Consider the following 26161-nt stretch of genomic DNA (forward strand, 5'->3'; position numbering starts at 1 on the left):
TAGATAAGTTTAAATTGGAACTTGAGAGGTGTGGGGATGTTGGCAGGACTTTGAGGTCGCTTGATCATTGATGGGTGATTGTGTGAATCGGTGCAGTGTTGTTTGTGGGGGGTCTCATCAAGGGGTGTTGTGTTTTTTTTTTTCCCCCAAGAAACGTCTTCGCCCATGCCCCCTCCGATGGAAAGAAGAAAAAATACAAGAATTTAAGAAAAAAAAAACTCCATAAAACTACAGAAAAAAACTACAAAAAACACACAACACAAAAAACGCATTTTTTCTTTTCTTGGTCTGGTGTTGATGTGGAACAGGCATGATGGGCTGAATGGCCTCCATCTGCATCTAAATTTTTTTTGTATTCTTGTGTAACTCCACACATGGCTTGTTGACTTCCTCTATTCATGTCGCCAACATGTCACTCTCAAAGGAATCCTTTCGTCTACTCTCCCTGTCAAGGCTGGAGTGCCCCAAGGCAGTATTTTGGGGAAACTCCTATTCCTGATCTTCATCAATGATCTATCCGACTCCCTGGAAAATCCTCTTTCTCTATTTGCTGAGGACTCCACCCTGTGCCTAACATTCCTCAACCTTTAGACAGGCAGGCTGCAGCCTCTTCCCTCTTTTCAGCCCAAGACAAAATCACAAGATGGTCAAACACTTGGAATATTTATTTCATTTCTGTCAAATCTCACACTCTCATCATCTCTCTCTGAAAAGACTGTCTGGCAAACCCTTCATCCTACTTTCTCAACAATCCTCTTGAGGAAGTTCAGTCAAACTCCCGGGTCTCACTATCAGCCATGATCATTCTTGGGCAAACCACATTTCAAAGTTTTCCTCCAAAGCCAGCCACCGACTGGGCATCCACCATTGTACAACGTTTTTCCTTAGAACACCTGAACTCCTATCCACAGACAAGGACTTCATCCACAGCTTGATGGCATACTGCTCTCCCCTCTGGGATGGCTCCCCTGCCTTACATTTTGCTCGGCTTGATGCTGTGGAAACAAAGGTCTTCAAGATTATTGGAATCTCCTGCGCTGATGCTTCGTCAAACACATCTCCATCACAGACAGGTCGATGGTCTCTCTGTCTTCCATCACATCTTTTCTGGTCTTGCACCCTCTGCTCTTTCTGTGCTTTGTACCCCTCAGGTTTCTGCAGGGCACACACGGTACTTGATCATTCTGAGGCAACCACCTTAATCCCGGCTCTCTGCTCACCTCTGTTCATTCGTTTTTTTCTTTTTCCTGCCGATGGAACGAACTTTCACATTATCTTCAATCTCATTCTTCCTTCCAGGTGTTCAAGACAGCTGTTCACCACCATCTTAGATCATCTCCAATCCAAAACCATTGTCCTTTCTACCCTCCTTCCCACCCCCACACTCCAATCCCCCCTCCTTCCAAATTTTTAAGTGATTCTTCATCATTCAGAGATAGGGCCAAAAACGATATATATAGAATGATATTTACCTTCACCACTGAAGGTGAAGGAAGTTGTATTTTCACCCCTTTCTGTCTGTTTGTCTTTCTGTTTGTTACTTGCAAAATCGAAGATTTTTCAAGTATGTTGGTCAGTCGATTGTGTTATTGGGTCGCCGAAATAGGTGACCCTTATTGTCAGTAATTGTGTCGCCGAAATAGGTGACCCTTATTGTCAGTAATTCTGTCTGTTTGTTTGGACGTTTGTTCGTTTGGCATCAGCATAATTGGTAGTAAATAAACATGGGCGGATTTTCACCAAACTCGGGTGGTAGGTACATCTTATGACCTCGTGCTTTGGAAATTGTGATGGTTGCTAGGGACGCTTTGGTTCCCGAGCAACAACCGAAAAACCTTCAAAATCGGTACGGTTCACGCGAAATCAATTCCGAAAGCCATTATCCCACGTAGGGTTATGAAATTTGGCACGAATGATCTACAGGTGATGCTCTATCAAATATATTCCGATTTTTGTGATATATGGAATACTTTACTCGCAGCACCCCCTACAATTAGGGAATGCGCGAAAATTGGTGAAAATTGAAGGCCCCCTTGGACCAGGTGAGTGCATGAATACGAATGAAACTTTGCAGGTTCATGGTACTCAATGAGTACTACAACTTTGCCTCAGGACATATTGACCGATTTCGCTTAGGTCAGGGGTCAAAGGTCAATTAGTGCTAAAATCGATAATATGCGAGAGCTGGTGGTGTCTTCGCGCCAAATGCTACTCCTCCTAGGGTTATCGTCGGATAGTCATGAAAATTCACACTAATCGTCTGGAATACATTGTGCACAAACGATCGAGCCGGATTTTCGATTTAGCTCTTTGTTCACCCACAGCACCCCCTCGAACTTTGGGGATTTCCGATTTCAAACCGCATTTTCGGTACTTTTCATTCAAATGGATACCGAGTAGTTATCAGTCGATGGAACTGGATGAGATTTGATATGCATAATCTTAAGGTGATTCCCTATCCGCTATATGACATCCATTTTGCTCTATATCTTATAGTTTCCATGCTCGGCGACCCATCGCCGCCTACCGGCTTGTTCTGTCTGTCTGTCTGTTTGTCTGTTTGCCGCCTGCAGGTCACAATCTAAAACCGATCTTCATGAAACTTCACCACATGGTAGAGTTTGTCAAAAGGAAGAAGCTTATTCTTTTTGTGGTTCAAAAGGTCAACAAAAGCCAAAGGTCAACAACAAAGGTCGTATTCTAAAATCCTCAATTTTCATCCGATTGACATGAAATTTGAAGAAGATTTATATTTCACGTAACTGAATTCAACCAGCCAATTATTTTGAGGTCAACATGGACCAAAAGGTCAACATAGGCCAAAGGTCAACAACAAAGGTGAGATTTCTAAAATCCTCATTTTTCATCCGATTGAATTGAAATTTGGAGAGGATTTTTTTTCAGGTCACTGAATTCAACCAGCCAATTATTTTTTGAGGTCAACATGGACGATAAGGTCAACATAGTCCCAAGTTCAACAACTAAGGTGGTATTTCTAAAATCCTCAATTTTCATTTCATTTACTTGAAATTTGAAGAGGATTTGCATATCGGGTCACTGAATTCAAACACCAATTATTTTCGAGATCAACATGGACCAAAAGGTCAACATAGGCCTATGGTCAACAATTACAGTGATATTTCTAAAATTCTCAATTTTCATCCGATTGACTTGAAATTTGAAGAGGATTTGCATATCAGGTCACTGAATTCAACTCCCAATTAACTTTAAGGTCAAAAGGTTAACACAGGCCTAATTTCTAAAATTGATAGGGCCAAAAACTAAGTATAATCACTATATCTCAAAAAGTTGTGGACGAGTTATGACAAAACAAGGTGGATGAGTTGGATAGGTGATAATAACAAGCGGATTGGATTTTGGTTTGGATCCATCCCATCAGTGGGATACAAAACGTGAACTGTTCCACCTGGCAGAGGTATGCGCTCCACCGAGTACCATTCTACTTTGTGCTGTTTTGCCAAGTTGTCACTCCCTGAGTATTTTTCATTTGTATATTTGTTTGTCTGTCCGATCGACTCCAGTCCAAACTGCTCGACCGATCGTTCTGACATTTTCAGAGATTAATGGCACCGACCCTGCAACAGTCGCGGATTGAAGTTTCGTAAAATTCAGTCGATCAAAAAGATCTCCATTGGCCAATAAGCCAATTTGAGCCAAATTTTTGAAAATCCTCAATTTTCATCCGATTGACTTGAAATTTGAAAAGCGTTTTCATGTCACGTCGCTGAATTCAAACACCTATTAATTCTGAGGTAAACATAGGCAAAAAGGTCAAAATAGGCCAAAAGGCCAATGTAGGCCAAATTTTCTAAATCCTCAATTTTCATCCGATTGAGTTGAAATTTGAAAAGGATTTACAGATCAGGTCACTGAATTTAACCACCTATTATTTTTGTGGTCACCTTAGGCGAAAAGATCAACATAGGCCAAATTTCTAAAATCCTCAATTTTCATCTGATTGACCTGAAATTTGAAGAGCATTTTCATGCCAGGTCACTGAATTCAACTACCAATTAATTTTAAGGTCAAAAGATCAACACAGGCCTAATTTCGAAAATTGATAGATCGGGCCAAAAACTAAATATATCACTATATCTCAAAAAGTTGTGGACGAGTTATGACAAAACAAGGTGGACGAGTTGAATCGGTGACAAGAACAAACGGATTTGATTTTGGTTTGGATCCAGCCATCAGTGGGATACAAAACGTGAACTGTTCCACCTGGCAGAGGTACGCATTCTACCGAGTGTCATTCCACTTTGTGCTGTTTTGCCAAGATGTCACGATATGAGTGATTTTTCATTTGTTCGTTTGTCCGCACAGAACTTTCGCGTTTTTCTCTGCAACTGCTTGTCAGACTGAGATGAAATTTTCACCATCGGTGTGACGACTCATGAAGCATGTTTTAATGTAATTATGACGTCATGTGTCACGTGGCGTGACAGCCATATTGGAAAAACGGAAAATTTTGGAGCTCTGTATCTCTGAAATCGCACTAAGGAAAAAGTTGAAACTTGGCACATTGCAAGTACTCCGAATGGGGAACGAGTGTGATTTTTTTTGTGATGTCATATGTGCCTTCGTTATGACGTCATATTGCATATGTTCAATGCTACATCCGATCACATGAAAATTTTTGAGGGTCATCTTTGGGATAAAATGGTCCACAATGTTTTTTGATGATATCATCGGTCACATGATTCGGCAGCCATATTTATTTTTTATTATTTTTTTTAAACCTTCAAAAATCTTCTTCTCTGAAATGGCTGAACAGATCGAGGCAAAAATTTGCAAAAGTGACTGGCTATCCACGAGGACTTCAAAATTTTGATCTCGTGTTGCTCGGGCTTGGCATTTTGATTAATGTTTTTTTCCCCAAGACCCTTTCTCATATCTTCAAGACAAAGGGGCCTTCTTATCCGAAAGTGCCAGGTTAGAAATATTCATACATTGCATTTTTGTTTCATACCATTAGAATAGAGCAATTTGCAACAAAAAAAAAATTATTTCAACAATTTTTTTTCTCATTATCCGAAATTGTAGTCTGGTCCTTTTTATCTGCAAATGCCGATGATTTTAATTCCTTACGCGAGTGTTTTGCATTCAGTATCCAACCTAAATGTTATAAAATAATAATATAATCAGCCTTGGATTCAAATATTCCTGAAAAAGCTTTTTAAGGGTCGACCACTTCCAAACGCCGGAAATGCGCAACTCAAGAAATGGGTTTTGTTGGATGTCAAGGTAATGTAACACGATAAAGAGCATCAAACCTCTCAGGTGTGAGGTTATGATTAAACTCTCCCAGCTCTCAGTCTATGAGTGCCGTTCCAGTTATCTTTTGGGGTAACTCGGCTGGAGCACAGAGCCGTGTGCATCCTTCAATGAGGAACTGGAAGCAGAAGTCGGTTTTACTTGGAATGGTTTATTAAAATAACACAAACCATGACAGACCACAAGTTAGTTTTAATGTACTTGCTTTACAAGTGAGAAAGGAAGAACCTGTCACTTACACCGTAACTCCAGATGGCATGGCTCACCATGCTAGTCTACCCTAACTGCTCCTTATGGGCTTGGACTGTGACAAAATAAACTCTGGCTCCAGCCTCATTTTTCCTTGAACAATCGCCGAGGGCATCTGTGCTCAATGGAGCATCGTGGAAGCGTCTTTGTCTCCAGCACGCTTAAACTGGTGATCTTTGCCCCCTAGGCAACAAGCAAAAAAAAAAAAAAATAGCAGGGATGAAAAAAATGGCATTGCAACAAGGGGGCTTTGTGAGGGAGGGGGTCTAATCTTTGGTTGTAGCTTTGGTCGCACTGGCAGGTCAGACTCTGTTATTGTCATGAAGACAAGCAGTGGGCGTGTGACACGCTAAAGCTTGGGCCTCACCTCGGGGCCTTGGGTCAACCCCATTTAGAGACGTTGATGGACAGAGTGAGCTTGGACACAGCATTTTTCAGACTTCCTGGTGCATGCAGAAAAGCCTGCAGCTTTCTGCACCATTCAGAATGTAATGGCAGGTCAATGTGACCAGGGGGAGAAAATGTCATTGCACTAACAGCTTAACAGTTGATGGATAAATTGATTTTAAGCTTCTTTTGATGCTGCAATATTTCACTTTTTCACCTTTACAGTCACCCAACAAAGTGTATTAGCCAAATGTCTGTCAAACAATATGTTTTGAACAAATCAACTTTCCAAAATATATTAGGCACATTTCCTGACCATATATCTTCCGGAAGACAAAATAAGTAAGTAATTAAGCTGTGCATTTATAAACCTACAATACCACCATGTGAAACGAGTATGCTCCATTAACTTGACCATCTTATGACAAAAGTCTCAATATGTGTTGTAGTTACTTGTACATCTTCATTAGCTCCATTATACAGTTCTTTGGAATAATAAGTTGACCACCCCTATAAATACATGCATCTGGTAAAATCTGTTTCGGGGTATCATGATGACGGCCTTTCTGAGCTTTGAATGCCCATAAATTGGGTTTATATTCCCGTCAATAGGGTTTATTTGCCCAAATTAGGTTTCTATTTGGGCCTGTTACCTGCATGCACTTTCATCATCATCATGGACCATGCCCTATGCAGAGCTTTTGTGTGGCCAAAGCAGTTATTAGGCCACAGTCCTGGTTGGGCTGCCACTCTGACTCATGGAATCAGGGCACGAATTTGGAATTTGGCCATGGTGTAGGTAATAGCTCGCCTACCCTAAAGAAAACCATGGGATCTTTAATGTCCACCAACTAATGACTGCAGGTGGGAACCCCAGACTAACATCCATCCGAGGGATGGAGCACACATCGGTGAATCACCCTGCCTCTGGAACACCGTAAATACAGTTTAGAGCTAGTTTGGGACCTCTAGGCTATGCTGCCAGTCCGCGTGCACTTTCACTCTGCCAAAAACCATTAATTCTAGCTATATGTCTCCATTTACTGGAGTTTTTTTTTTACTGGAGTAAGAGTGTTTTCAGTGTTGCTGGAGTTCACGACAGATTGTCAGAGATCTGGGCTCTTGAATATGTGACTAATATGATCACGAATTCCACGGAGGAGAATGTTACTGCTTTAAAAAAAAAAGAAGAAAAAGTGATCTGGTGAGTCTTCAACAGAGACACGATGACAATGTATGTTTACTCAGCATGATTTCACTAACCGTCAAGATTCTCTTGCTGGTATTCTCATGCAACAGAACCATGGCAGGGAAATTATCTGGCAAAGCATACATGCAGTGGTGTGTACTCCACTTCCAGGACTCCACGTTTCAGTCATTCACATTAAATGATTGAACCTTTATTACTTTGGAGAAGACCAGAATATGTATTTCTACCTCAATGTCTTTATCGCACCATCAATTATCGATGTGATTTGGCATGGGGGGGGGGGGGAAGACAGACCTGGTGTTTGTTTAACAAACTCTCAACTACATAAGTTCCATTGACATCTTAAATATCAAATACCATTGCACCAAAAAGGCTTTCTGAGCCTCCTGAGAGATGGGATAGCGGGAGGAAGGAGGTGTCAGCCCCCCTCTCCCAGATCTAAGCCAGAAAGAACACCACTATGGCTGCTTTAGATAGCTGAGAAAAGAAAAATATATGATTGGATTTGTTATGGCCGTAGGAGTATTGAAATGCTATCATAGCAATTTTACTTATCTCAGCTATCTAAACCCACCAGTGCTGTTCTTTTTGGCTCAGACTTGGGAGCGGTGGATGGAGGGCTGAAACCTCCCTCCTCACCCCCATCCCCAATTTTATCTCAGGAGAATAAATGGCAACAGCAGTCACTTCTCATTTTTTCAAAAAGCCCTATAAAGGTGAGTACAGTACATTACAGTATGTCATCTAATTTCAAGAATCCGTTTTTAAACAACATTAGGTCTGTACAGGTATGGTCTGAAATGTACTCCATCACAGACATCAGCCCATCAGATACTCACCAGTCTGTCACTCACCAGAGTGCCATATATTGCTGGAGATTAGCCACCTATGAATGTTATCACTGCTGCTCAGTTTCATTGTTAACAGAGCTTAAACTATAGTGTTGACAACTGATACAGTTTTTGCTAAATTTAGATCTACATCTGTTATTTCGATCAATGGAGTTGTGTTGAAGGAGATAACTTGTTATAACTCATCATCGTCGTCGTCATCATCATCATCATCATCATCATCATCATCATCATCATCATCATCATCATCGCATGTCCGACTTTTAGATTTGAGTCGGTGTCTTAAAGTGTATAAGAATAGCCGAAATCTTTCAAGAACTGACTGGCGAGGACTGATATGCAACTGGACCCAGTTAAGGCCAAAAATAAAGTTGCAAGTTGGCCAGGGAAATGGGAACATCTCACCTACCCTTTGGTGAAAGACTGTGGGATCGTTAACTTCCGCCAGCGATCAACGGTAACAGATGGGTCCCCAGTTTAACATGTATCCGACAGGCTGTATCCTCTTGTCCACCCCCTTTTTTGATACAATTCCCCTGCATGAGAAGCACCAATGCAACAGTTTATTGTAGTCTGGTCGATATAATCGAGGCCTCTGTTTATTGTCGTCTCCTGTCAGACAAATCTGTCATAATGAAAGGAATTCAGTTACTACATGAAATGACTTAAGGTGAAATCTTTCAAAGTAAAATTGACCAACAGGATTAATATTTGGACAAAAGAAAAAAAAATGATGACAAAACTTAATGGTTACAAGTTTTATCAAAAAAATTTGCTTCGATCTATCAAACAATGAAGTAAGAATAATTTCAGTGAACAACACTGGTGTGAGAAATGCCATAAAATAAATGACATTGCAAAGAAAATACAGTAAAGACAAAAAGGGACATTTGTTCGTTTTTTTAGTATCAATTTTTTTCTCATTGACTAAAGAATAGATTTCCATAAAATAAAATACGACTGGTCGAGAGACCTAAGGGACAAGCCGAATGTTAAGACCTTCTCATTAGCACATTCTCATCAAAGATTCACACAGCCAGTAAAACTAATTTTCTTGTCACTATTTATGAATACCCACCTTTTGAAAATAGTCGTGTCCAGGGAGGTTAAATTAATTATCCCACACCTGACCCAGTTGTCGTGGACGGGGGCGGTTAACACCGACCTGTACGAACAGCCGAATGGTTTTACTTGGAGGCGAACAACCGAGGTCCTTGGAGATTATGGAGCGAGCGGGAGGGAGACGGCGAAACACGTACCAGAGGCACTCACCAGGATGGAAGCACACGGGTTTATACTCAAACCCACAACGAATAGATAAACACAGTGGATTTAACACATAAGGTTTTAATAAAAATAATTCAATGATCCATAATAAAAAAATTAATCAAAGCATGAGGTAATCAAACGTGAGAAAAAGTAAAACCTAATTTGAGACGTCGCTCTCTTCTCCTCGGAAACGTACAAACTCCATGACCCAGCCGAACAGGCAATGGCCAGCATCCTGTTCCAGCATGCGAGCAAATTCACACAGCACGAAAAATGAGAATCATGCTGCTATTTTGTTGTGCCCAGAGGAGAGCAAAAACGAGACCCTCTGTCTCAACCACGTTCCTCACATCAACTCCCTCTTGTCTCTTTATCCCCTTCTGACTTTTCTCCATAAAGTCAAGCTCCAACTTTCATCCCACCAACGTCTTTTCAAGCTCTGCCAAGTCTTTCTGCAGTTGCTCTCACTCTCCACCGCCATCATCTGACCTTGGGCTGTTACGCTCGTCTGCTCTGCTGCCTGCAGTGAGAGTTGGAGTGAGTTGAGATGTGTTTTGGCCTCATGCGGCTCCAGCTCCAGCTTCTCTGCTCGAATTTCCTGCTCCTCAACCTCTCACTACAGGGAAGCAATGCTTCAGGAAGATCACTTTCCTCACCGAGCATCTTCACAACTTCAATGTCATTCCTCTTCACAGTATCCAATGTGTTCTTCCCTACTGTACAATCATCAAAAAACAGTTATGTAGATCCGCTCTCAACTACAGCTGTACCATCTGCATTACAACAGCGCGAAGCACTCGACTCATCATAACCTTCTGTCTTGGTATCACTTCCACAAGGTTCATAAACGGTGAGCAATTGGCCTTCTCAACCATTATCCAGATCCGAACTCTGGGATTGGTTCTGCAAATTCCTTTCAAAAACATCACTTCCCCACTTGTCCATTTGATGAGCATCCTGCTCTTCCTCTTGAGGTCCATCTGTGACTGAGAAACCACCTCGCACTTTTTCAAATTGGACAATTCTCTCTCCAGAGTTTACATCAGCAAGCTCACTTTCGATTGTTTCAAGATCACCTCCTTGTTTGGGACTTGGCATGTCAACGTTACTGTCGCTCTCCTCTACTACATGTTCTGCAAATGGTTCAAACACTGGCTCTTCCAAATCTGCTCTTCCCTTTTTAGTAACATCCCCAATGCCAAAGTGCGGTAAGCCCAGTTTAACTTCACCATTGGCTTTGTATGAGTCAATCAGCCCAAGCATGGTCTTAACAGAACCATCAACGTCACCTTCGAGAATAACAGAAACTTTTGGTTCCACCACCTCTCCCTTGATGGTATTGTCCCAAGTATTTACCAACTCTTGTAACATCTCATCCATCCTTTCCCCAGTCAATTGTGGCTCCCACAAGCCTTTATCAACCAACACCAGCTCTTGTTCTGTTCCACGGGTTTCCAACTTTTTCACCTCCTCAGCCAAACCACCACCCTGGCGCTTACAAAATCCCCATTCCTCTACCTGCTGTTGCATTCTGGAATCCACACAAGCTCGATGGCCCTCCAGGTCCTCATTTACTTTGTCAATTCTTTGAGCTGTTGACCCAATTTATTCTTCCAACTTTTCTTCCATTTCATTCCTTTGTTCATCAATTTCGATTTTCCATTCCATTAATTTGTCCTTCTAATGCCATTTCTTTCTGCATTTCCCCCATTTCACTCCTTTGTTCATCAATCTGTCCCTTCAATTCACTCACCTGTCCAATTATATTTGTTCACTCGTTCCCTTCATGTCATTCTTTTGTTCATCAACTTTGTTTTCCATTCCATTAATTCGTCCCTTCGATTCACTCGTTTGTTTATACATTTCCTTCATTTTATTCGTTTGTTCAACAATTTTGTTTGTTATTCTAGTAATTATTCCCATCAAATCACTCATTTGTTTATTCTTCTTTTTTCATCCCTTTGTTAATTTTGTCTCCTCAATTCACTCATTAATTGTTTTAAAATGACCTGGAGAGTCACCACACCTGCTCCCTGTGTCTCATTTCCTGCTATTGTGGGGGAGGGGGGCACAGATGCTCAGGATGGGGAAAACGTCTACCATATCATTCTCAAGAAACTCCACCCTTGGCTCGCTTCTTTCATCCTCATCATCGAGCACGAACAAAGCCATCTTGTGTACAATCTCATCCATCCTTTCCCCAAGCACGTTTAATCTCCTCAGAAAAAAAAAGGTTCCCTTAAATTCCCAAGCATTCTTTTCTCCCGGCACCAAATAACTATACGATTTGTACCTCGATCACGACAACCCCCTCTCCCTCGATGGAAGAGAGGTGATCATTGAAAAATTTAGATTCCCAATTGATTTCTTTCTTTCTTTTTAAGCTTAGCTCTCTTCGACACCAAATGTCGTGGTCCTGATGGGTTCAAAAATCCCACCCTGATGCCAATTGTCATGGTGAGGGAGGGGGGGGGGCTCAAAAAATCCTGCTCCGACACCAGCTGTCGTGTCCAAGGGGTTAAATTAATTATCCCACTCCTGACATCAGTCGTTGTGGACAGGGCGGTTAACACTGACCTGGATGAACAGCCGAATGTTTTTTTTTCTTGGAGGCGAACAACCGATATCCTTGGAGATTATGATATGCGTGGGAGGGAGGCGGTGAAGCGCGTACCAGAGGCGTTCACCAGGATGTAAACACACAGGTTTATACTCAAACCCACAAAAAATAGACAAACACAGTAGATTTGACAAATAAGGGTTTAATAAAAATAATTCAATGATTCATAATGAAAATAAATCAACATGTGATAATAAAAATAAATCAAAGCATGAGGTAATGAAACGTGAGGTGAACTAAAACTTAGTTTGAGACATCACACAGTTACAAACACAGACAAGGGGAAAGATAAAAACAAAAGAAAATTCCTCCCTTTGTTGTGGCACTTAGCTGTTGTCCAGACATGATCTTGTAGGAGCCTGGCGATCGAACCACGTAGTCACCGCGCGGGAAAATGCACCCAACTTGGCGCCAAGTCACTCTGTGTGGAACCGTATGTGAGATAATTCGTGCGGATGGCTTCAAATGCCAGGAACCGCTGTACAGTCTCTTCTAATGATGGAGATTGCCAACGCCAGTCCTCTATCAACACCAGACCCACTCACAGCTAAAGACCTCGCCTTTCTCCTTGAACATACAATGGAACGATTGCTGAGGCTCTGAGACAAGGCCAAAAGAAGCACTCTTCTTCTCCCTCTCTTCTCAAAAACGAACAAACTTCATGACCCAGCCAACCAGGCAATGGCCAACATCCTGTTCCAACATGCGAGCACATTCACACAGCGTGAACAACGAGAATCGCGCTACTATTTTGTCTTGCTGAGAGGAGAGCAAAACCGAGACCCTCTGTCTCAACCGCGTTCCTCACACCAACTCCCCTCTTGTCTCTCTCGCCTCTTCTGACATCACACTGACCAATCCCAAGCCTCGGGGGCGTGGCCTGCCGGTTCTTGTTAAAATGTCTTTCCTTTTTATAGCTGGCCATGTAAATGCAAAAACGTAGGAAAAGGTCACAAGCGGGCCATGACATACCTGAATAAACTAGCCTTAAACCATAGTAAGGTTAACACAGCACCACCCCCGTGTGGTGACATGTAACAATCTTAAGCTGACAATTTTCCCTACTCAAATTACATCGAGATGTCTCCTGCTCATCCACGGACCATGCTATACTATGCAATGTTATCTTTACTATAAAATTCCTCCATCTACCCCACAAACATAACAATATGTATTCCACCCCAGAATGCTTTGGCACGCTTGTGCAGAAACCCCAGGTAACGTTGGCGTTCAATGAATCATGCAGTATATTGTGTTTTGGAGATGAGTATTGTTACTTAAAATGGCTCAGAAACCTTTCGAAATAAGCTGAAAATAGCTGTGCCACAAGAAAGGACTTGGATAACTTTCTCAGCTCGCTGAATGGGAAGCTGCTGGAACTGCAAACTACCTACCATATGGGCCGGTGCAAAGTCAATTTAATAATTAATATTAATAATAAAAAAACTGATGGTAACTTAAATATGAATGCTTGTTTTCTGATGAACAATGAATAATGTCTTGCAGCATGCATTCTGCTATCACAGGCATGCACAGTGGGTTGTTTTCCTGAGATCCAGAGGAGTCGGGGTCCACGGGTGGCTTTACATGCACCCAGGCAGGTGTGTTCCCATTTAGGCTTGGGCGACTTTTCTGTATCTCTTTGGGCAGACAAAATGTTGCAAAAAGTAGTCAAATCTGTCCCAAGCTGAGTTTTTTGCTCACATGCTGTTGGGGGGAGGGGGGGGAAATAAGTGAAGCTATAGAGATACAGTCTTCTCCTATCATCTTGTAAAGTACTCCATGTAACCCCAAGACAACATTCTATTTAAACTGTCAGTAAATGTATTTCATTGTATCCTTCTCTCTGATATCTGGAATCAGCATTCCATTGCGCAACATACAATTTGTATTAAGTACAACATACAAATGAACCTCAGATTCACTGGATCATGGGGTGTGGGGCTGCCGGTACCTATGCGGGAGGACGAAAGTCCGAGTCTTCAGGTCCTTGGTGCTTCCAGTCTTGCTCTATGGATGTGAGACTTGGACTCTGACCAAGGATCTGAGACAGAGACTTAGTTCCTTTGGTACCATTGGTTAGCATTTCATGTAAGTATTCATTTCTCTTCATCTTCTCTTCATGACATTATCACTGATGTAATGCATTGCCAGCCTGGGATGCCTAAAAACAATGAAAAACTAACGCAAACAGTAATTCATGCATCACATCGCTTCTGTGCTGGGTGGGGGCAAGGGAGGGATATATACATGTCAACATATCAATGTTAGGAAGATGGTGAAGTGAGGGCAGAAATGGAGGGAGAGCATATATAAACATCTTCAAGAGGATTAGTAATAAAATAAATAGGAGGGTTTCCCAGATGGTCCTTTCAGAGAGAGATAGTGAGAGTGTGAGATTTGTTCGGATTGAAAGGCATTAGCTGAAATGGGTCGACCAGTATATATTGTTACGGCTGTGGAAATTCGCCTTACACCATAAAGGGCCCTCAGGTGAGATATCTTCATTGGTATATGTGTAGTTAGCCCAAACCCGTTGTATAGAGGGAGTTTATGTGATTCATCCGGGCTGCGACGCTTTGAGTTAGCCATTTTTTATTTTCTGTCGTTATTTTGAACCAACCACGTCTCAACCGCCATCACACAACAACCACCTTAACCACCACGCCAGCCATCATCACCAACTACAACCACGCTCCAACCCGCAGACAATAACCACAACGCCAACCCTCCACCACCTTCACCTTTACCTTCACGAATTCATTCCACATCATCGCTTCTACGGCCATTCCTGCACCACCTGTGAACACTGAACGTCGGGCTGTCTCGGGCCCGTTCGGCGATTGGTGCCGAACGCACGGGGCCGCGAGCGCGAATGGCGGCCTTTCCGAGGGGAAAATTCGGATCAGAAACGCTTCACGCCCACTTCTCCTCCGTCCAATTGGCGAGCGCGGGGCGGTTTGGCCTTAAGTTTCTGTCGTGCGTTGCGTTGGCGTTGGCGGAGTTGAGAGGAGTGAGCGCGGTGGAACTGCAAGCAAGGGAGCTCGGGTCCGAGGCAAGAAGGACGGCGGTCCGCGACGAGGTTGCGGTGTGGGGGATCGCTCCTCTCGTCATGGGTCCCAAGCCAGCCAGCCATTCCCCTCCCCCAGGGCATCAACAATTCCCCCTTTCCCCCACGCTGAGATAGTGCAAAAGGGGGCCCCGTTCCCACCCCACCCCAAACACCGTGCCAACGAAACCCGCCAAGGGGCACGGAGTCGGGGCACAGCGGCACGGCCACATTTGCGGCTTTCCCGCCAACACGTCACGAGGACGCGGGTAAGACCTACCCGGTCTCGCGGACCTAGCCGCTCCTCCAGGTCACGCGCACATTTGGCCTACGGGCCTGTCTGCCTCCTTGTCTGTGAGGGTGGCTTCTTTCTTTGCTTTTGTGTAAATGTGTGTTGGCACCGTCTGTGAAGTAAAACTGTATAAGTGTTACTGTGTGTGCGCGTAGTTGGTTTTCGCTCTTACATTTGCTTTATGTGCATTTTGATTCTGAATGGCTGAATGGCTGAATGTGCTCTCCGTGTGCCGGGAAATAAAATGCTTGCTTGTTGAACTGTGCCCGTTTCGCTTCGTCTTTTCTTTATTGACCCTCCATCTTGCTTCACGTAAGGGGTTCGTAGTGGGTGCAACATCCTGGTAATTAATCTGAACCGTCCAGGTCGACGATAACACTGCTCAGTTATCCCGATAGTACGGAACGGGCCGCCCAAGCAGCTCGTGTCCGGAGTCGACCTGTGGCGAGATACGATTGCCCGGTCTACCATCCGCGTGGGTACTTAGGTATGTCGAGTTTGGCGAACAACCCTATCCTACGCGGGTGGCCGATTGGCACGATTGTGGTGAGGTCGAAAGGCCCACCCGTGACTAGCTCCCGGCGTTGGTCCGAGAGGGTCACGACAGAATTGTCCGTCCGGTGGGCAATATGCCGCGATTCGAGTTACGTGGCCGTCCGCACGCCGGTGGGCACGAATTCGCAACAATATATAATGCAACCATTGCACCAGGTCAGGGGGGGTCCATCCCCAACTGTCTCTTCATCTGTCCCTGTTGGAATGGAAGCAGGCCCATATTTTGGAGGTGCTAAGTTCACGGTAGATGTCCAATATTCCAAGGGTTTGCGAGTGCCGTGCACAGGTAAGGGAAATGTTTGCTTGCGTTGTGTTGAATAATTACTGATGCACATATGTGATTATAAATATGAACTGTGTAAATAAGACCGTTTGGTCTCTGTAAGTGGAGTGCATTCTGTTTACCAAAGCAGCAGCATATGGTGGTGCAGAGGTTTATAGAATAAGATATAGGTCATAGGTCATCACATGATGAGGTAAGCTCAGCCTCATTAATCACGAGGTCGAATATATGCAAGTTTCCATATCGTGTCTGAGTGGGGTAAACGTCGTAACCACAACATGTACAATGCTGAATGATACCTCATTCTAGAGCTCTTGAGTCCCGACAGTGCACGGAGAGGGTTACAAATATCAATATTCATGCAATTTTGAGTTGTATTAATTTTTGTTGCGCACTTGGGGTATATGCTTAGAGTCGTTGGTTTGCACATCTACCGGAAGTAAAAAAAAGAATATTATAACACAAACTATTCAGTCAATTCCGTCAATGTATTATTTCCTCTCCATTGGTTTACTTTACCGAGAAACCTTAGTGACTTACAGTTAGTGACTATTGTGCTGTTAAAGGAAATCAAAGCAAACAACAACAACAAAATGCTGAATAATTTATTTTTCATCCATTTTACTTCACCAAGAAAACTTCATTCTTTTGCCGACAAACAAATTCTCATACAATTGAACCACAGACTTCATATTAATCCATCAGTAGCAAGTTGGAGGTATTGAAAAACGAGTTGGTATAATTATGAATCAAAAGTGGGTTTTTATAATTTTATTATTTTATTTGATGTGATCAGAAGTGAAGTGAAACTGGGAATCCTGGAGGGTTGTTGACATGGCCTTCAGTGAGGAAAAGCTCTTGACTTCACAGAGCCTTGCATATGGTCCTAATACCCCAAATAATTGGGGGTATTTGGAGAACAAATGAACAACAATAATAAAATAAAAAAAATAGTTGAAAACAATGAAGAACTGTAAATCGGAGTCCCGCTACAGCTGCAACTGCAAATCTCTGTAAATCAGAGACCCGCTAAATTGATAACTTGCATCTTGGCTCGATTCTGCTACAGGTATAATCAGTCTGTGTTTCAATCCTTGTGAGGGAGGGGAGAAGGATGCAGCATTGGAGTTGGGAGAGAGGGGAGGGATGTGGAATTGGAGTTGGTAAGGGGTTGGGATGTGGATGTGGAGTTGGGAGGAAGGGGGAGGGATGTGTACTGAAATTTGTAGGGATGCAGACTTGGAGTTGGGAGGGAAGAGGGATGCACACTTGGAGAGGAGGGGGAGGGACGTGCACTTGAAGTTTTGGGGGGAGGCATGTGCACTTTATATTTTGACTGCTATTGACATTGTACATGGTACATGTTTGGGAGACTGGATGGTATGTGTTTCTGTCTACGCTGTCGCTGATTACTTACCAATACATGATGAAACTGGTCTGGTGGCTGAGGGGGCTTGTAACAATGGGAATGTCATGTATGTATGACCTGTGAATGTTTTGTAGTTGTAGCGGAACTCGGGTGAAGTTTGAAATAGCAAAGGGCTTACCTTGTGTAGCTTTGCATGGTTGCTTTATGCTGCTTTCTTTGGCGAGAAGGGCATGGGAGGAGTCAATTTATTTATAATCCAAGCCACCTGGGGTAATTGATTCGGTAAGAACTCATGGGTTATTCCTTCCAATTATGGGTGAGAGACTTTATTAAGTTTATTGGGTCTTGTTGGTTCGCGGATGCCAACAGTGACCACTATTTTCATTGTGTCTGTCTGTCTGTTGGATTCACTATATATGCTAAATATCCCTTATTGTCGGGTTTTCCATCTGTCTGTCTGTGTGTGTGTGTGTGTGTGTGTGTGTGTGTGTGTGTGTGTGTGTGTCTGCAACGCGAGGCTCCACAGCACGAACCAGCGAACCGATTTCGATGAAACTTTGCCAACAGGTGCCATATGGGGTGGGAAGGTGCGTGTTTGAATTTCGTTGCCAAGCAACCACCCATTGCTGTGCAGCGGCCGAAAAACCGCATACAGTATTTTCAATACTTGTCCTTCAGTTTTGAATGTAGAGAATCGAGACTTCGGAATTAAACACTTCGAGATATTTAGAAAATTTTACTTGAGCCAATTTTTGGTTGAGGTTTTATTTTTCAAATGGTAGTCCTTCAAAAATCGGGTGTCTATTTACTGTCATTTTTTTGAGGGGCTTAGGAAAGTGGGCAGAGCTTAGGGAAAATGGACGTGGTTGATGAAAAGTGGGAGTGGCGTAGGAAAGTGGGCATGGCTTATGGAAAGTGGGCGTGGCTTATGAAAAATATTGTGTGGCTCAGGAGGTGTGGTCAAACAAGAGCATTGAGAGAAGTTTATCGTGTTTTCCGTCTGTGTGTGTGTGTGTGTGTGTGTGTGTGTGTGTGTGTGTGTGTGTGTGTGTGTGTGTGTGTGTGTGTGTGTGTGTGTCTGCAATGCGAGGCTCCACAGCACAAACCAGCAAACCGATTATTTTTCAAATGGTAGTCCTTCAACAAAAGGGTGTCGATTTACCGTCATTTTTTATGAGGAGTGCCAGTTGGCAAAATACGCAATAGGAAAAATCTTGCCAGACAGAGGAACAATTGAATGTGAACCAATACGTCTTGGCAATGAATTTTCGTCGGTGGATCGGTCAGAATGAAAAGCATCGTATCCAGCGCTTCGATCCTAGCGAATTCCTCGTCACCTACCGGCTTGTCTGTCTGTTTGTGACTCTCTCCAGAGCATAGCTCCGTGACGTTTGATGCGATCTTGATGAAACTTAGACACAAGCTAGATATCATGGTCTAGTTGTGTCTTTTTGTATGAGGGGCATCCTATGTCCCTTGTGGGTGGAGCCACGCCCATTTGAACTTTTTATATATTTATTTATTTTTTCTCGATTTTTTTCTCTCGCAATTTCATTTCCTAGAAGCTGTGCATAATGTCCATAAGTACAACATATAAAAAAATCCGATTTGATTTGGTCAATTTTAATGGAAGAGACAGGTTTTTACGGTAGGGCTTCCTCAAAAGCTTCCACGAACTCAATTGTACCTATCGTGGCATTGTTCAATAATGCCCACAAACCATTGTCGCCTCTCTGCTTGTTATTAATTTATATGTTGACTGCCAATGACAATGCACGTGGTACATGCTTGGGAGCCGGGGTAGTGAGGATTCTGTCTACGTTATCGCGGATGGCTCACCAATTATTTATTTATTTGACATGGTGGGTTGAAACCATTTCAGTGGCTAAGAGGCTTTCTTTGGCTACATGAGGAAGGAGTGTGTGTGTGTGTGTGTGTGTGTGTGTGTGTGTGTGTGTGTGTGTGTGTGTGTGTGTGTGTGTGTGTGTGTCCATCTCTCTCACCACTGACTCACTGGCTAATGCACTTACTGATATAAATGTTTTGTACTTTCTAGGTAGGATAAAAAGTTGGTGTTTTGCATACTGATGTAACTCACAGCCTCAATTCCAGGAAAAATCACGAAACTGTCCATAAGTGTCTGTAAACAAAAATATCTGTAAAAAGAACGTCAGCCAGTGGAACTTCACCCCTGCTCATGGAGTTTCACTTGACCAAACAGAATGGCATGTCACGTTATCTTGCATGGGCACGATACCTTTGCGGGGGTGGGTATTTCTAGGTTTTATGGCAGTGTTATTGGAAAAGTGTCTGTCGGTTTTTGTCACTTACAAATGGTGTACAGTGGTAGGAAGTGGTAAACATTTATTGTCTATGGATGGTGTACATTGGTATGTATTACAGTGCATATTGAAGTTTGCATGTTTACATAGTTAGACATCTAGTTAGACCTCTGTAACGGGCACCCTGGTTTTGAGGAAAACCTGCTTATGACAACCACAACATTCAGAAAATGTTTTATTCAATTAATATTTACTGTGTTAAAATGATCGAAAATCGCCAGAAAACCCGAATATAAAAATAACTTGGTCCCGGCAAATTGAACACAAGCACAAGGCCCTATATCAGAACATCGTCAAAATACAGATGAGATTGCCAAATCACAAACATCAAAATTGCCAAACTTATAATATCAAAACATAATCAAAAACATCAAAATGTCATTTCACTTTCTTGGAAGAATCTACTCCACACAGATGACGTCTATGGAGTCAGAAATATGTCCATAGATTGATTCCTTTTCTCAGGAGATGGGCTGACAATCCTGGCAAAAAAAATACTTCTTAAGGCATGCAGGCTGACTGGTGCTGCGGTTAGCAGTGTAGCAGCTGACATTGCATTAGGCACGTGGCAATTATGGGGTTTTTTCACACACTGAAACTGAGTCAGTTTTCCCATTTAATATTGACAGTTATCATACAGTTCTTATTAATTGGCTGGCTGCAACATAGTTATTATTAACTAGTAATAGGTACCTAAATTTGCGATTTGTCCCCACCACATTTCCACAGGGCGCTCAAGGTCCGCCAACAACCCCCTTCTGGTAAAACTACCAAAATCACGAATCACTGCTCATCTTCACTCTTTCATTCCTCTTTTTTTCCCGCCTTTGGAATAAACTTCCTCACTCTATTCTTTCCCATTCTTCCCTCCAGGCTTTCAAAACAGCTGTTCACCACCACCTCTTATCTTCCCCCATCCAAATCCTCGATCTTTTCTACCCCCGATAATCCACCCAAGCCCACTTCCTTCAATTCCCCTGCTTTCCTTCCTGAAAGTCCCTGTAATGTCCATCTTCTCTTCGCCATGTTCCCCGTCCCATCCCCATCCCTCTCCCTTCCACAGTTCACCTAATGTGTCTGTTCCCCAATGTTTTGTCCCTTCCACTCCCGCCCCTCTTGTCTCATGCCTCCTTGCTGTGAGTTGTGTGCTAGCTCTCATACAAGCCTCGACCAAGGTATACAAAAAAAAAATAGGGTGGGTGTGTGGCAGGCATCCACCTGTTGGTCAGGACCCATCCCTGTCGCACATATTGCTGTGACACAGGGGTTCATGGTCACCATTCCAGTAAATAGGTACTCGAGGTATGTATATAATCAATATGACCAAGCATGCAAATTACCTCCACTGATTAAGTTGTGTAGGCCTTTATCTTGTTTCAGGTTTTTTTTTTTTTAACATTTTTTTCAATTGTACTGACATTTTAAATGCATTATTTTCCTCCTGAGATGTTCAGGTCATGGAGAGATTCACTTACCTTGGCAGTGATAGTCAAGTCTCTGCTGGCTGTGAGTCAGAGGTCAATAGCATCTGGATCGGGCCTGGGGAGTCATGGATTCACTGGATAATGGGGTGTGGGGCTGCCGGTACCTGTGTGGGAGGATGAAAGTCCGAGTCTTCAGGTCCCTGGTGCTTCCAGTCTTGCTCTATGGATGTGAGACTTGGACTCTGACCAGGGATCTGAGACGGAGACTTAATTCCTTTGGTACCAAGTCTCTTCGGAGAATCCTTGGCCATCGCTGGTCGGACTTTGTGTCCAACGAGCGGTTGCTGAGAGAGACACAAATGAGATTTGTTACCTGCATGGTCCGTGAACGTCAGTTGCGGCTATATGGACATGTGGCTCGTTTTCCTGACGCTGATCCTGCTCACCAGATTCTCTCAGCGGGGGAGTCTCATGAGTGGACGAGGCCAGTGGGCCGACCACGTGCCTCGTGGTTGCAGCAGGTTGATCGGCATCTCAAGGAGATTGGGATGGGCCAGGCATGGCCAGACGGAGGCCCCTGGAGTATCGGCAGAAAGCGGATGCAGCGACGTGCTGTTCTGGCACAGTGTGACCACTCCTCATTTTCATAAATGCCAAGGTGAGCCAATGAAAAAAGCCAAGAATTCACAAGGTTTCGGAGAAGCGATGATAATAGAAAACCTATAGAAATCCAAGACGCCAAAGTGAACAACGAATAGCCAAGATCTTGTGAAAAAAGCCAACGAGTGGTCACACTGCTCTGGCGCATGCTCCCATTCCTGACCCGACCTGATGATCCTCCGCAATCAATCGTTCTTCTTTACTATTCGTTCATAATTGTATCAAATTTCAATCCAACATGAAAACGAGCAGCATTCCCGATATAAAATGTGTAATCAAGTGCTCCATGAAAAAGCACGTGTCAAATATAATTATTGGTTAGGCCTTCTAAGCAGAACCCGATGTTTGTATCGGGAGTAGCTCTGAGGGCTTAGCAACCATTGATACGAGTGGAGTGAGGTCCTTCAGAGAGAGTCATGATTGACAGGACCTGCACTTTGTGTCCACTGCAACAATCGATAGGCCTGGGCTGAGGACAGCAAGCGAAGGATCGCAAGTTTAAACATGGTCCCTTTGCAGCCCCAAGCTACCACAATATGGGCAGTTTGCTCAAATGCTAATCCTGGCTGTGTCGTTTGTCTGTTTTGTAAGTCGATGGCCTACACCTCGCGTCCTGTTTGCCTTGTGCCTTAGCACGCTCCTGTCCACTGCTTGGTTACTCAAAGCGCTTTGTCCGTGAGTTGATCCAGACTGACCACCCAGGATAAGCAATAAAGGCTATGAAAATCTTGTACAATTTAAACTTGCAACTCCTTCCTCCCTCGCTGTCTTCTTTCCTTTTTTGTTTCTTTGAAGGAGGAGGGTGGTGATTGTTTTCTTCAGTCATTTCCACACAGCTGATCACACGAGACGCACAGTGAAACAGCCTTTCATTATGACCATTTGTTTGTTATGAAACGTCTCTAGGTTTCATTATTATTAACTTTGAATTTAACTTGAGTGTCCAATAATGGATTGTTCTGAGAGTCCTTGTTACTTTTTCTCAAATATTAATTTCTTAAAGTCAAGATAGAAAGTTTTTCAAAGGATTTTACAAAGTACAAGATCACTGTAAGTGGAAATTTTCAGCTTTTTTCCCCATGGTTCAGTCTCAAAATGTGATTATTAGGTACGACAAAGGGGTTGATGGCCAGGAGGTATTCTCCGATGAGGGCCTCTTCCGAGATGTTCCACTTGTTTTTTCCATTGCTTGTCTCTCCCACTTTTCCAAGCTATACTCACATCTTCGATGCTGATATGCTGTCTACCCATCTCTACTGTAGTTATTTCTATCTTGTCTCTGTCCTTTGCAAACACCTTTTAACTTGTAATTCAAAGCCTGATTCCTTGCAAAGGACACTGTCCACTCATTTCCACCATTCCACCATTCCTCCTCACTCTTATTTTTTTAATTGTTAATGTTAATGGGCACTATTCAGATTAAATTAATTTTCTAATCCCTCTGGGCTGGCAGGATTGCTTAGAGATATGCGTACTCACCTTTAAGCTGTCTTGCATGGATTCCAATTTCAACCAATCTATAAACTGTCACCTTGATGTTCCACATGCAAGGCGATACAACGGTGTGTGTGTGTCATGTTAATGTTGTTAAGGTTGTTAAGGAAGGTTGTTAAGCCAGTGGACCAGTCTGGAGCACTGGTTATTGGGTGACGTTAAATATTCCACAGTATCTTTCATGAAGAGGAGGTTAGTTATCACTAGTAATCACTATAGCAAAACCATTACCAATAGACTGCTTCGGCAGCACCAACTCGAGTGTGGTACATGGATAATTATCAATTTATTTTTAGATATCAATATTTAGATTATAATCTAAACATAATGGAGCAAGTGCATCTATGTCCAGCCACTCGGCTACCTTTTATGACATAATAAATAAACAGCGTTTATCCATGTTGTTTGTGTTCCTGTTAGAGCAAAACAAAAGAAATTGATATGTGTTGGTCATACCCAGAGTCATTTAACGGACACAAAAAAATCTCCCCTCTTGTGGGGTGGGGGGGGGGGGAAGACAACTTACAATTTTCGCTTGTACATGTACCACAGTGCATGTGGTTTACTGACCCCTGCGACAAACATCGATATATTAATACTGAAGGACTAATTTTGTGCTCCTCCTTGCAGTCGCGTCACGTTTATCTCGGTACTGTGACCTGGACTAAAGAAACTTCGTACCTGTAAGAGTGCATCGCACATAGTGGCAATAGTCAAACTTCAACTCTGAAGCAGAATAAACACTTTGTTGAGACGGGGACGGGGGATGAAGAGACGGGGGCAGGGAGTGAAGAGGTGGGGGCGGGGGATGAAGAGACAGGAACAGGGAGTGAAGAGGCGGGGGTGGGGGATGAAGAGACGGGGGCAGGGAGTGAAGAGACGGGGGTGGGGGATGAAGAGACGGGGGCAGGGAGTGAAGAGACGGGGGCAGGGAGTGAAGAGGTGGGGGCGGGGGATGAAGAGACAGGAACAGGGAGTGAAGAGGCGGGGCGGGGGATGAAGAGACGGGGGCAGGAAGTGAAGAGGCGGGGGCAGGGAATGGAAGAGGCAGGGGCAGGGAGTGACAAGACGGGGTGGGGGATGAAGAGACGGGGCAGGGAGTGAAGAGACGGGGGCAGGGAGTGAAGAGACGGGGGCGGGGAGTGAAGAGACGGGGGCGGGGGATGAAGAGGCGGGGGGAAAGGTAAGCAAATTTTTGGGCGGGGGTAAGCAAATTGAAGGCAGGGGGGAATGGGGCAGGGGCGGGGATGAGTAGGCGAGGGCAAGCACGCTCTGTCCAGTCCATGTCCCTCGAGTGTGGGTGAGCTGGTGAGTGTGGTTGAATGAACGGAATCCGTCTGTGACGGGGTTTCGGCTAGTTTGGGATTATTAGCCATGGCACAAAAGATATTTGCCCCACCTCCCCCATGATCATCAACCCTACTGCAGGCTGCTCCCAAAGAGAGCAGGTGTTTCGAGTGATAGCAATCCCTCACAAATTTGTACTGTAATGTTTTGTTTCACCTTAAACTATTCAGGTTTCCTGTACTTGTACATCTTCTACTACCTCTGCAATCCCCCACAATACTCACCAATTCCACTCTTTCTCAGATTACGTTTTCCCTCCCATTTACAACTGTAACTTTTCAAACTCAATGTTTGTGTATGTCCATTATACAAAGTGTATTTAACAAGTCAAAGTATATCTGAATACCTACATAATCACCTGTTGCTTCTCTATTAATGTTGTTTTTTTTTTTTAATTTTTACATGAGGCATGTTTCACATGTGTATTGACTGCTAATTCTGTTTCTTTATGAGCTTTGCAAGTTTACTGGTATCTCGCTTTGTGTGTCTTCACTAAAAGACATTGAGCCCTGTTCTAATGTCTGCTCCATTCTTTCAAAATGCAAGCCCTAAAGACCCTTTGATTGTGTCTAAACTCTGTGCTCCAGTCTGCTTGTTTGTCGTCAATCAAAAGAGGTTTCCATTACTGTTCTTCTTTACTGTTCTCTTCTTTTTTTTTTGAAGGTTCATCTGGGTGCACATGGATGGGTCTGATGGTAGAGGAGTAGCAGCTGAAACCCGAATCCAACCCAGGTTCCTCCTGATGACTAGCTTTACTCTTTGCTTACTGCTGATCACAACAATGTAGTATTTGCTCTTTCATTTGATTATGCTCCAAGCAATAATGCAAAATGGAATGTCAGTTCTCAGGATTAAGCCTGGTGTTGGCTTAACGGTTAAAGTGGCTGGCTTAAAGTCTCGACTTTGAGCCCCTGTCGGCTGTTGAATAAACATCAAGTGGGATTGATTCAGCCTCTCATCCTTCTGAAGTTGGCGAAATGAGTACCAGTGTACTGGTAATAGAGGGCACTGCATCGTGGCACAGCTGTACCCCCAGCCACAGGCTGCACATGACAGCTACTTCTTAGGATCTTTGGTATTTCTTATTCCACAACAGAAACTGAATTCAGGTTCCACTTCAGCAAACCTACAAATGTAGTGGATTCACAAAGGTTTCGGTTTAAACTAAATGTGAGCTTTTCATGGATAAAACATTAAAAAAAAATTCCTCCCCCATAGGATAGATCATTTTGACATTGAGTTGTACCAAACCAAATATTTATTGGAGTTCATAAAAGACCCAAACTACTTTTATAAACAAAACATTGCCTTAGGCTGTAAGTGAACATTCCAAATTGTTTACCTGGACCACTGTCACCCCAACTGAGCTTCAGTCTAGCAAAGGCTGCAAGCACTTTTTGTGACTCTGGTCCTCTGGTCCATCAATCTCCTTGCCATGCACTGCACATCACTGCATAGCATTGCA

At 43.4% G+C, this 26161-nt stretch overlaps 1 long non-coding RNA gene across 1 annotated transcript in view; it reads left to right on the forward strand.

Annotated features, from left to right (window-relative positions):
* The window catches only part of LOC147028121 (uncharacterized), a 78577-nt gene extending 52934 nt beyond the window's left edge, over positions 1–25643 (forward strand). Inside the window, exon 4 of the long non-coding RNA XR_015057436.1 lies at positions 25360–25643. This is a non-coding gene — a long non-coding RNA (uncharacterized LOC147028121). The remainder of the gene's footprint in view (positions 1–25359) is intronic.
* Positions 25644–26161: the final 518 nt, after the last annotated feature.

Source organism: Eptatretus burgeri, chromosome 4 (genome assembly GCF_056783735.1).
Source record: "Eptatretus burgeri isolate ZD-2024b chromosome 4, Ebu_testis_v1, whole genome shotgun sequence".
In the NCBI taxonomy this organism is placed as follows: Eukaryota; Metazoa; Chordata; class Myxini; order Myxiniformes; family Myxinidae; genus Eptatretus; species Eptatretus burgeri.